This window comes from Nomascus leucogenys, chromosome 25 (assembly GCF_006542625.1).
Source record: "Nomascus leucogenys isolate Asia chromosome 25, Asia_NLE_v1, whole genome shotgun sequence".
NCBI classification, from domain to species: domain Eukaryota; kingdom Metazoa; phylum Chordata; class Mammalia; order Primates; family Hylobatidae; genus Nomascus; species Nomascus leucogenys.
The window spans coordinates 17,123,773-17,135,649 of NC_044405.1; positions in this window are offsets into that span (position 1 = coordinate 17,123,773).

Consider the following 11,877-nt stretch of genomic DNA (forward strand, 5'->3'; position numbering starts at 1 on the left):
CTATGGCTAATGAGTGAGAACAAAGACTAACGGCCACACAGGCAGGACACTGTGAGTGTGAGTGTGGGCTGTGTGATTGTGTAAGCACGCAGGCAGTGTGGAAGGATGTATACTCGGTTGTTAGCACATGCCACATCACAGTGGGAAAAGGGGCAGGGATACAGGTGAAGGCAGGAGGGGAAGCAAACAAAACTGAAAAGAAAAAGTGGCCTAAAAATATGGCGATCATGTTTATGCATTTATGTCCAATTATGTACTTATGTGAATATCTAAATAAATTTGAAAAATGTTTAAAATAATCCTGATCCCATCCTAAATACAGGTAGTTTTTTGCATTATATCAGCACCCTGGCTGAGCCCCTGCATTCAAGCACAAAAACTAAATCAATGAATGATGAGTACATGAATAAATGAATAAGTCCATAGCAGCCACAATAGATATCCCATTGTCCACAGATTAAGATCGTTTATGCCACCAGCTAGAGGGACAGCCACTCTGCACTCACTCCCTAGTGTAGTTATCTAGTGCAATTCTAACATCTTGAATCTTCTTCTTCTTTTTGTTTTAAAGTCCCAGCATATGAAAAGTAGAAAAATAGTTAAGGAGGCTACTAGAGATAGGGAAACTGACAGCAACTAGAGGTAACAGCTGACCTGTTGACAGTGAAGGAGAAGACAGCCATCTATAGGAAGCAGACACAAGAACACACAAAGAACATACACAAGAACACACACGATCTATAGACAGCAATCTATAGGAAGCAGATGCAAGAACACACAAAGACAACACTGTCAGGCCATTCTGTTTAGGAGGAACTCGTTCCAGGCACCTCCATAACCCCCGGTGGCACTGGTTTTACAGCAAGTCACAACAAGCCTGCTATACACATCAGCCCCCAGTGAACGGGGAATGGGAGAGTATGCGCCACATTGTCTGTTTAAGAAGGCAAAGCGGTGTGTGATAGAACAGAGGACGAGGGCTATGCCCAGATCATCCTTGTGACTTTCAAGGCACAACTTTCAGCTCTCAGCTGGATGCCACATCTGGACTCCGCAGCCTTCTCAAGCCAGCACATTTTAAACTCTTCCTGCGTCGTTTCCAATTGAGGTGCCAAGTTGTCATTGGCTACCAAAGCTATAGGCAAATCCATGTATTGAGATTTTCAAGGGAAATGTCTGAGAAAGTGTTTCTCAGCAATTCCTCATCCTTCCCTACTCAGAGATAATAAACATGATCAGGGTGCAGAGAGAGAGAATTTGGGATAAGGAGATTGGTAGTGAGAGTTTTGGGGGAAAGGAGTAGACTGTTTAAGGCTTCTAACCCCCCTCTATTTGGGGTGAGAGGCCAGCGAGCTTTTGTCCTGTGAGCCAAATCTGGTCATAGCCTATTTGCACAAACAAATTTTAATTGGCACGCTGCCACGATAATTTGTTTGAGTATTGTCTCTGGCTGCTTTCTTTTTCTTTTTTTTTTTTGAGACAGGGTCCCACTCTGTCACCCATGCTGGAGTGCAGTGGCTTGATCTCAGCTCACTGCAACCTCCACCTTCCAGGCTCAGGTGATTCTTGTGCCTCAGCCTCTGGAATAGCTGGGATAACAGGCATGTGCCACCACGCTCGGCTAATTTTTGTATTTTTAGTAGAGACGGGGTTTTGCCATGTTGGCCAGGCTGGTCCCGAGCTGCTGGCCTCAAGTGATTCGCCCTCCTTGTCCTCCTAAAGTGCTGTCATTACTGCCATGAGCCACCATGCCCAGCCTCTCGCTGTTTTCAAGTATCAGTGGGAAGGTTGTGACAGAGGCTGAAGCCCATAAAGCCTAAAATATTTGCTGCCTGGCTCTTTCCAGAAAAAGTTTGCCATCCCTGATTGTAACCTCATGCCTCATGAGGAAGACCACAGGGGTCCCCAGGAGAGTTTTAAGATATGTCCCTTGTAGGTGGGCAACATAAAGGATGAGTACCTCGACTGTATCTAAGGTGGCCATGGGCTAGGCTCTGACTCTCCCAACGGGGAGAGAAGGGTGAAGACCTGCTTTGGTGGCATACCCCGTGCTGTGACACTGGGATGGGAGGTGATGCTGAGTGTTTCCCAAGGACCACACTCAGGATTGAATGGGAGAGAGAGCAGCCACCTGGAGACCTCAGCAGATAGAGGCTGGAGTGGATCAACTGCCCAGGGATTAAAGAGATCACAAGAGACCACCCAGAATAGGTGCATTCTTTGCAGTCAAAGGAAGCGGGGGAGAAAAGGTTGCAGAAAAGAATCTCTAGGCCAGGCGCGGTGGCTGACGCCTGTAATCCCAGCACTTTGGGAAGCCGAGGCGGGTGGATCACCTGAGGTCAGGAGTTCGAGACCAGCCTGACCAACATGGTGAAACCTGGTCTCTACCAAAAATACCAAAATTAGCCGGGCATGGTGGCATGTGCCTGTAATCCCAACTACTTGGGAGGCTGAGGCAGGAGAATCACTCAAACCCGGGAGGCAGGGGTTGCAGTGAGCCAAGACTGCACCGTTGCACTCCAGCCTGGGCAAGAGTGAAACTGTGTCTCAAAAAAAAAAAAAAAAGATAAGAAAAAGAAAAAAAGAAATCTCTAAAGAGGCTCACCAAAGTGAGAGAGAGCCTCCTCTAACCATCTGCCAGCCCTGAGACAGCATGAAGCCAGCTGCCAAGTTGGAGCTGGGCTAGACCCTTCCTTCTCCCTATCCACCGCTTCTGATGCACCTGGTGGGACTGCACCCACAACTGGCAAGTTGGGGGACACATGAGTAAGGGAAGAGGAGGACCAGAAGGCCATGGTAACTTCCCTGCTGCAGGCTTCCAGCCAAACAGTGAGGGAGATTTAACACTGTCATGTTTGGCATTCTGACATTCTTCTCTTTTTTGAGAGAGAGAGAGACAGGGTCTTACTCTGTTGCAGGCTGCAGTGCAGTGGCATGATACTAGCAGCTCACTGCAGCCTCAATCTCCTGGGCTCAAGCGATGCTCCCTCCTCAGCCTCCCGAGTAGCTAGGACTGCAGGCATGTGCCACCACACCCAGCTAATTTTTTCTTTTCCTTTCTTTTCTTTTCTTTCTTTCTTTCTTTCTTTTTTTTTTTTTTTTTTTTTTTTTGAGACAGAGTCTCACTCTGTTGCCCAGGCTGGAGTGCAGTGGCACGATCTTCTCTCACTGCAACCTCCCCGCCTCCCGGGTTCAAGCGATTCTTCTGCCTCATCCTCCTGAGTAGCTGGGACTACAGGCACCTGCCACCAAGTCTTGCTAATTTTTGTATTTTTAGTAGAGATGGGGTTTCCCCATATTGGTCAGGCTGGTCTTAAACTCCTGACCTCGTGATCTGTCCTCCTCGGCCTCCTAAAGTGCTGGGATTACAGGCGTGAGCCACGGTGCCCGGCCAATTTTTTCTTTTTTGGTAGAGACAGGGTCTTTCTGTGTTGTCCAGGCTTGGTCTCAAACTCCTGGCCTCAAGAGATCCTCCAGCCTCAGTCTCCCAAAGTGATGGGATTATAGGCATGAACCACCACACCCAACCCATTCTAACATTCCAACTACTAAATTGAAACTGTTTGTGACCTAATATGACTCATCTGTTCCAAGGAACGAGTGGAAAAGGTTTGGGACGTGCCAGAGTTTCCCAGCTCATGAGAAGGCCACCTCCACTAAGGAGAGCTTAGGGGGCTGATAGGAACACACTGAAGTAAGGTTTGGTTTCTGGCATGACTCGTGCTTGTTCGACATGCTGGATTGAATAACACACAGAATGAGCGTCCCTAATCCCCAAATCCAAAATATGAAATGCTCCAAAATCTACTAGTTTTTGAGAACTGATGTGATATCACAAGTGCAAAATTTCTCATTTGACCTCATATGAGGGATGGCAGGCAAAACACAGTCAAAACTCTGTTTCATGCACAAAATTGTTTAAAATATTGTATAAAATTTCCTTCAGGCTATGTGCATAAGGTGTATATGAAACATAAATGGCCAGGGGTGGTGGCTCATGCCTATAATCCCAGCACTTTAGGAGGCCGAGGTGGGTGGGTCACCTGTGGTCAGGAGTTTGAGACCAGCCTGGCCAACATGGCAAAACCCCATTTCTACTAAAAATACAAAAATTCACCAGGCATGGTGGCACATGCCTGTAATTCCAGCTACTTGAGAGGATGAGGCACAAGAATCGCTTGAACCCAGGAGGCGGAGGTTGTAGTGAGCTGAGATTGTGCCACTGCACTCCAGACTGGGCAACAGAGTGAGACTCTGTCTCAAAAAAAAAAAAGCAAACAAACAAAAAACTGTAAATGAAACAAACAAAAAACCGTAAATGAATTTTGTGTTTAGACTTGAGTTTCAACCCCAAGGTATGTATGTGCAAATATTCCAAAAAGTGAAAAACATCTGAAATCTGAGATATTTCTGGTCCCAAGTATTTCACATAAGAGATATTCAACCTGTATTATTAAGCACATGCTGGACATCATGCTAAGCCCTTTTCTTTTTTTTTTTTTTTTTTTTTTTGAGACGGAGTCTTGCTCTGTCCCGCAGGCTGGAGTGCAGTGGCGCGATCTTGGCTCACTGCAAGCTCCGCCTCCCGGGGTTCACGCCATTCTCCTGCCTCAGCCTCCCGAGTAGCTGGGACTACAGGCGCCCGCCAACACGCCCGGCTAATTTTTTGTATTTTTAGTAGAGACGGGGTTTCACCCTGTTAGCCAGGATGGTCTCGATCTCCTGACCTCGTGATCCGCCCGCCTCGGCCTCCCAAAGTGCTGGGATTACAGGCTTGAGCCACCGCGCCCGGCCGCTAAGCCCTTTTCATACATTACACATGAAACCTCCCAACTAGCCTCTACTATTAAGCCAATTTCACAGAAGAGGAACCGAAGCAAAGGAAAGATAGGCTATGGTCTAGAGGAAGCTTGTCCAACACACAGCCTGTAGGCTGCATGTGGCCCAGGACAGCTTTGAATGCAGCCCAACACAAATTTGCAAACTTTCTTAAAACGTTATGAGTTTTTTGTTTGTTTGTTTGTTTTTTGTTATTCTTGTTTTAGCTCATTAGCTATCATTAGTGTTAGCGTATTTTATGTGTGGCCCAAGACATTCTTCTTCTTCCAATGTAGCCCAGGGAACCAAAAGATTGGACAACTCTGGTCTAGAGCCTCATTATTAAGTGGTGGAGATGAGATTCGAACCCAGGCAACCCAGGACCAGCCTGAGTTCTCAATCGCTATGTCACGCTGACTGGAAGCACAGCAACCCAAGTCTTGGTTCTCTAAAGGTTTGTTATTGGCTGAGAGGTCTTGACTTCCCCTAGAATCCCAGGGTTGGTGACTTTGTTTCTCCCATCAGAGCCTGCCACAGACTCCTTATCATATCTGAGTTGGCCAGAGACCCTTCAGACATCATTGAATCAGTTGGGTCACAAGCACTAAGTTGCTTGCAGTGCAGCCTGGACCAGCTCTGGAACTTCTCATTGTCAAAGCTAAGAGTTAATTGAGTCACCCCCTGAGTCAGATGGCATACTCAAATGTATTGCACAAGTCTAAAATCCTGTGTAGGCCCACAAATATTGCACCTGAGTCCTAGTGATAGGGCATACCAGGCACAGCAACTTGCTTTTCATTTTGGAGAAAGAGCCCTAGTCCCCCCAGATCATTGAACAACTTCCCCCACCTCTGCTCCAAATCCACTGTCCCAAGTCTTCTGTAGCTTTGGGAGATTTCTCTTCTGCCCATTGGTGTGAATTTTCTTACCCAGGCATCCTTGGTGTCTGCTACTTCAGCTCCCTAGATTCTATCAACTTAATGTCCCTTGAGATGGTTCAGGTTCCCGCAGACCAAACTTAAGCCCAGCACCAGAGAGGTAACAATACTGAGGTAAGTAAGGAAAAGCTGTACTATTGTCCTTGCCAGGTACAACAAACGAATGAACAAATGAATGAACAACTAACCTGCTTCTGCTTCTAGTATGTGTCATAACAGAGAAACATTTGGCAAATCCACGGATGCATACCAAGTGCCAGAGTCTCTGTATATCTGTTTTGATCAAATGAAGCCACCTGGAACAGCAGATGTAACTGATTAAGTTTATGATAATGCACTGTCATTCCCCAAGCCCCACCTGGTTTTCTTCACTAGTCAAACTAGAGAGTTAAAAGGAATGTGATAGCAATCATCACCTCTGGATCTTTCATGTCTATTAATCTCTGAAATTCTCCAAGGGATATGGTATCTTTTGTGATGAGTCATTTTGTACATGAAGAGCCCTTTGAGTTTACACTTGGCCATTTGAGCCAATGTGGGGATTTGCTATTGTTACATGTATACGTTCCACTTATACCCTCATGAGCTGGGGAAATAAAGACAGATTTGGGGACTCTTTGGGCCTAGTGACAAACTTAAAACTTCGTTTCTTACCTAACTCACCATAAATCCCTTCTCTGACTGGTGGGCAGCAGTGGTATTCTAGGTCCATAGGAATTAGCATTAGTAATGGATGCAGTTTTCAATAATCCTTCAAAGATCTAGGTTTTCCGTTTCTCTAGTACACATTTGCCTTGATTAATGGTGGCAGTGATTTTGGGGGCAGATGAGGATGAAGATTTATAGCAGAGATGTCCAATCTTTTGACTTCCTTGGGTCACATTGGAAGAAGAAGAATTGTCTTGGGCCATGCATAAAATACACTTAACACTAACAATAGCTGATGAGCTAAAAAAAAAATCATAATGTTTTAAGAAAGTTTAAGAATTTGTGTTGGGCGGCATTCAAAGCCAACCTGGGCTATATGCAGCCCACTGGTCTCAGGTTGCAAATAATTTAGAGTATGTATCTGTGATCTTATTGTAACGTTCTTCATCAAGAATACCTGGTCTCTTTTCATTCAAGAGGCTCTGGGTCTGTGGTATAATTCAGGTCTTGGAATTGAGAATGTCTATCCCAGAGGCTCAGTCCATGCCTCTTGTTAATCAGGCCTGAGTGGGCTCCTTAATGCTCTTGGTCCTAGAAATTCCTCGGTCAATTAGCACGGTGAAAGACCCCTGCTAGGCAGAGCAGTTGGATTCTATTCTGGCCCTACTTCCTTGTGCACTAGGGGCTGGTTTGGGGATAGGCTGGGGAAATAAATACTGATTTGTATTTGCTATCTGGGGGTGGTTTGGGGATGGTGGTGGTTTCTAGTTAGCCAAGTGTAGGTCACTTATCCATACCCTTGCAACAGAAGAGCCTGGGGAGTTGTGAAACTGGGATTTTCAGTTTCAACTGCCGGAAATAGTCTGCCTTTCAGCAGAATTTATAATCTGGGGAAATAAATTCAGATTTTCATTGTAAACATAGGAAGAAGGTTCAGAGGTTGCTCAGCCAAAAATGATGACAAATGCTTTTCCACAATTCGTCTCACCTTCTTCTGTCATTTAACAACTGTAAGGTTTAGAAGATTAATCTCAGCTTCAAAGGTAGTTCATGTTTTATTCAAACCAAGTTGAATAATGCAATTGTCTTTGCCAGCAATTTGTTCAGAAAATCAGACCTAAGCTAGTTAGGCACATGGCATGCCTCTGACCTCGGGGGTTGGTTCAGGGGTTCAGGAATAGGCATCTGACACAATTTGGTCTAATGAGACGCAAGATGACATGTTCTGGGAGATTCTGGGGAAAAGTTTCTCATGTTCCAGAGAGCCAGAGAGAGACAATAGTATCTTCTATACTTGATCCCTGCAGGCATCTTGATAGCAACATGGAGCTCCTGCAGGACAGCGGGCAGAGCTAAGAGAATCCTGGAGGAACTGAGCTGGATCTGCTGGGGTTTATTTATGTATTTTATTTTATTTTTTTAGAGACAGGGTCTCACTCTGCCCAGGCTGGAGTGTAGTGGAGCAATCGTAGCTCACTGCAGCCTCAAGCTCCTGGGCTCAAGCGACCCTCTGGCTTCAGTCCCTCCCGCCTCAGCCTCCGGAGGAGATGAGAGTAACGGCGCATGCCATCACACTCTGCTAATTTTTTTATTTTTAAATTTTTTGTAGAGGTAAGTTCTCGCTTTACTGCCCAGGCTGGTCTCAAACTCTAAGCTATCCTCCTGCCTTGGCTTCCCAAAGTGAGAGGATTTACAGGCATGAGCCACCCCACCCAGACTGGATCTTCTGGTTTAAACCAACCCTGAAGCCTTCCTTCAAGACTGACTAGATTTACTTCTACACATTTCCTCATTGTTTAAGCCAGTTTGAGTTGGATTTTCTGGTATTTGTGATTGAAAGCATCCTAATTTGATTCCATATAAAATAGTCTGTGTTTACAGCTCCTAGTGGCATCTTCCAGAACTGGTATTCCTTTATAATAATCACTACTGTCCTGACAGATGGGAGTGGCTGGAATCTGGACTAAAATGGCAATATAACAAATGTAAATTTTGTTATAAAAGGAAATAAATATCGATTAAATGAAATAATGATTAAAATGTATAGTTTTTATAATAAAAGAAATAAGTTTTAGTTACCCAAAGTTTTCTTTTTCTTTTTCTTTTTTTGAGATGGAGTCTTACTCTGTCACCCAGGCTGGAGTGCAGCGGCTCAATCTTGGCTCACTACAACCTCCCACCTCCTGGGTTCAAGGGATTCTCCTGCCTCAGCCTCCTGAGTAGCTGGGATTACAAGCGCCCGCCACCATGCCTGGCTAATTTTTGTATTTTTAGTAGAGATGGAGTTTCACCATGTTGGCCAGGCTGGTCTCAAACCCCTGACCTCAGGTAATCTGCCCACCTCGGCATCCCAAAGTGCTGGGATTACATGCATGAACCACTGCACCTGGCCCCCAAATTTTTTATCATACGGACCATTCAATTCCATATAATACAAATAAATGAGGCACCATTAAGTGTTTAGAAAATACTTACACAAGTAAAATTATAAGCCTATTTTCGTCTCTCTCCACCATTCCTCTCCCATTGAGCTGCTTCGTTATTCTGAGGCATTGCAAGTCAGGGGAGCTGGTTTGTAATATGTCCTTAGGCAGGTGAATCTGCTTTTCTCAATCTTAGGCTTCTAGTCTGCAAAACAATTTCTGTTAGTATCAGATTAGTTCATATGTGTGAAAAATCATCATAAAGGCCAGTGCAGAGAAGAGGCAGGTATTATTCTTGGTTCTGGAGGGATGAGATGGTCACACTGATCATTAATTAATTTTAGTTCTCATGTACATACTTTGTTTCCTATTTTGGTTGCTGATTTTCATATTTGAAAAAAATAACAAGGCTGGGCACAGTGGCCCACGCTTGTAATCCCAGCACTTTGGGAGGCCGAGGCGGGTGGATCACTTGAGGTCAGGAGTTCGAGACCAGCCTGGCCAACATGGTGAAACCCCGTCTCTACTAAAAATACAAAAATTAGCTGGGCATGATGGCGGGTGCCTGTAATCCTAGCTACTCAGGAGGGTGAGGTGGGAGAATTGCTTGGAGCTGGGAGGTGGAGGTTGCAGTGAGCTGAGGTTGCCCCACTGCGTTCCAGCCTGGGCAACAGGGCAAAACTATGACTCAAAAAACAAAACAACAACAACAAAAAACAAATCAATTGGTGTATATCTTCATCTCCCATGGCATCATAATTAGTATTCCACATATATTTGATAGACAACTGAGTATTAATAACTAACAGTTTGTGAGAGTGAACGGAAGTAACAGAGTACTTTCAAATACATAATCACATTTGAGATATGCAGGAACTCTGCAGTTGGGAAAGAGGGCAGTGTTATGATCACAACTTTGTGTCTCAATTTGTATGGCTAGTTCGTGGTAGAAGCCGAATTTTAATCCTGTCTTCTGATAATATTTCTATGAGAATCTAATTTCACATTTGTGTTTTTCCCTGACTACTAGCTTTGTGACCTTGGACAAGTTACTTAGCCTCTTCATGCCTTGGTTTTCTTATCTGTAAAATGGGGATAATAATAGCATAGGGCTGTTTTGAGAATTAAATGAGCAAAGTGTTTGGACTAGAACTTTGCACTTAGTAAGCACCATGAAAGTGTTTTTAAATGATATATAAATATTTGAGAATTAAATGAGCAAAGTGTTTGGACTAGAACTTTGCACTTAGTAAGCATCATGAAAGTGTTTTTAAATAATATATAAATACTTTTTTCTTCCCCTGCTACTACATCATCACCATGGTTAATTCCCGTCTTCAAGTATTTCTCCTCAAATACTTGTGTCATCTTGATCTAGTTGGTTTTTGCCTACTATGCATGAAATAATATTTTACATTACAGTGTGTTGTTACTTTTCACACAGGGATTTAGATCAGGGTTGGCAGAATTATGGCCAAATCCAGCCCACCATCTGCTTTTATAAATAAAGTTTTATTGGAACCCAGCCACTGCCATCATTTACATATTTTCATATGCTATGATTGGCAGAGTTGTGTAGTTACAGCAAAGAACGTATGGCCTGCAAAGCCTAAAATATTATCTAGCTCTTAACACAAATAGTTTGCCAACCCCTCTTTAAGAGATATATATCTTTTTTTTTTTTTTGAGACGGAGTTTTGCTCTTGTTGCCCAGGCTGGAGTGCGGTGGCGCGATCTTGGCTCACTGCAACCTCCGCCTCCCGGGTTCAAGGAATTCTCCTGCCTCAGCCTCTCAAGTAGCTGGGACTACAGGCGCACACCACCATGCCCAGCTAATTTTTTGTATTTTTAGTAGAGATGGAGTTTCACCATACTGGCCAGGCTGGTCTCAAACTCCTGACCTTGTGATCTGCCCAGCTTGGCCTCCCAAAGTGCCGAGATTATAGGTGTGAGTCACAGCACCTAGCCCCAAAAATATATATATATTTTAGACAGAGTCTCACTCCGTCACCCAGGCTGGAGTGCAGTGGCACAATCCTGGCTCACTGCAACCTCCGCCTCCCGGGTTCAAGTGATCCTCCTGCCTGAGTAGCTGGGACTACAGGCGTACACCATCATGCCTGGCTAATTTTTGTATTTTTAGTAGAGACGCGGCTTCACCATGTTGGCTAGGCTGGTCTCCAACTCCTGACCTCAAGTGATCCACCTGCCTCAGCCTCCCAGAGTGCTGGGATTGTGGACGTGAGCCACCGTGCTCAGCCCTAAGATACATATTTTTTAGAGAAATACTTGGAGTTTTAAGGTCTTCAGGAGAAAAGAAATTGTACACTTAAAAAAATTCAAAGACAATAAATATTTCCTTTCTTGTTCCTACTGAATAACAAAGGACAAATATAGATGATTCCCTGCAAAACTATTCACTTACCTTACCTACATCACAGACAAGGGGCAATTAATATTATCATTATTAATCTGTTACTATTATAACAATTGCAAATTGCTCTTGCCCAGCCCCATGCCTGCCAAGAAGCTTATGGATTCGCCTCTTTTAAAGAGGCTCATTTCCCTCCTCAAACATGACTTACAATTAGAGACTGTCCCTTGTGATCGAAGGAGTGATTTATTTCCCCCTGAGATCAGATCAAAGCCAGCTTGGGAGCGCTAGGTCTTGTGCTGTCATCCCCCCACCAGCCCCCAAGACCTGACAGATACTTCCTGGAGGAGAGCAGTTTCTTCTAAGTTTGATCCTGGGTTATACCAGGCAGATTTCTACATTTTCATGACTGCAGGTCACCCCCGCTTAATCTTGGATATTTGTCTCTAAGTTGATGAGAAATTCCAGGAGAAGAATTGGGACGGATCAGACCCAATCCATTATGATTTCTTCCCTGGGAAAACATTTCAGGGCACATGACAAGTGCCCGCTGCATAAACAGGACCAGATCAAATGCCTGGCATGGGACTGTATCATTGTATATTTCTACTGTTCTGATGTTTTATGTTTTAAAGTGATCTATGACACAGCGGCTGCCTCAGTTCTGTCCCATCTA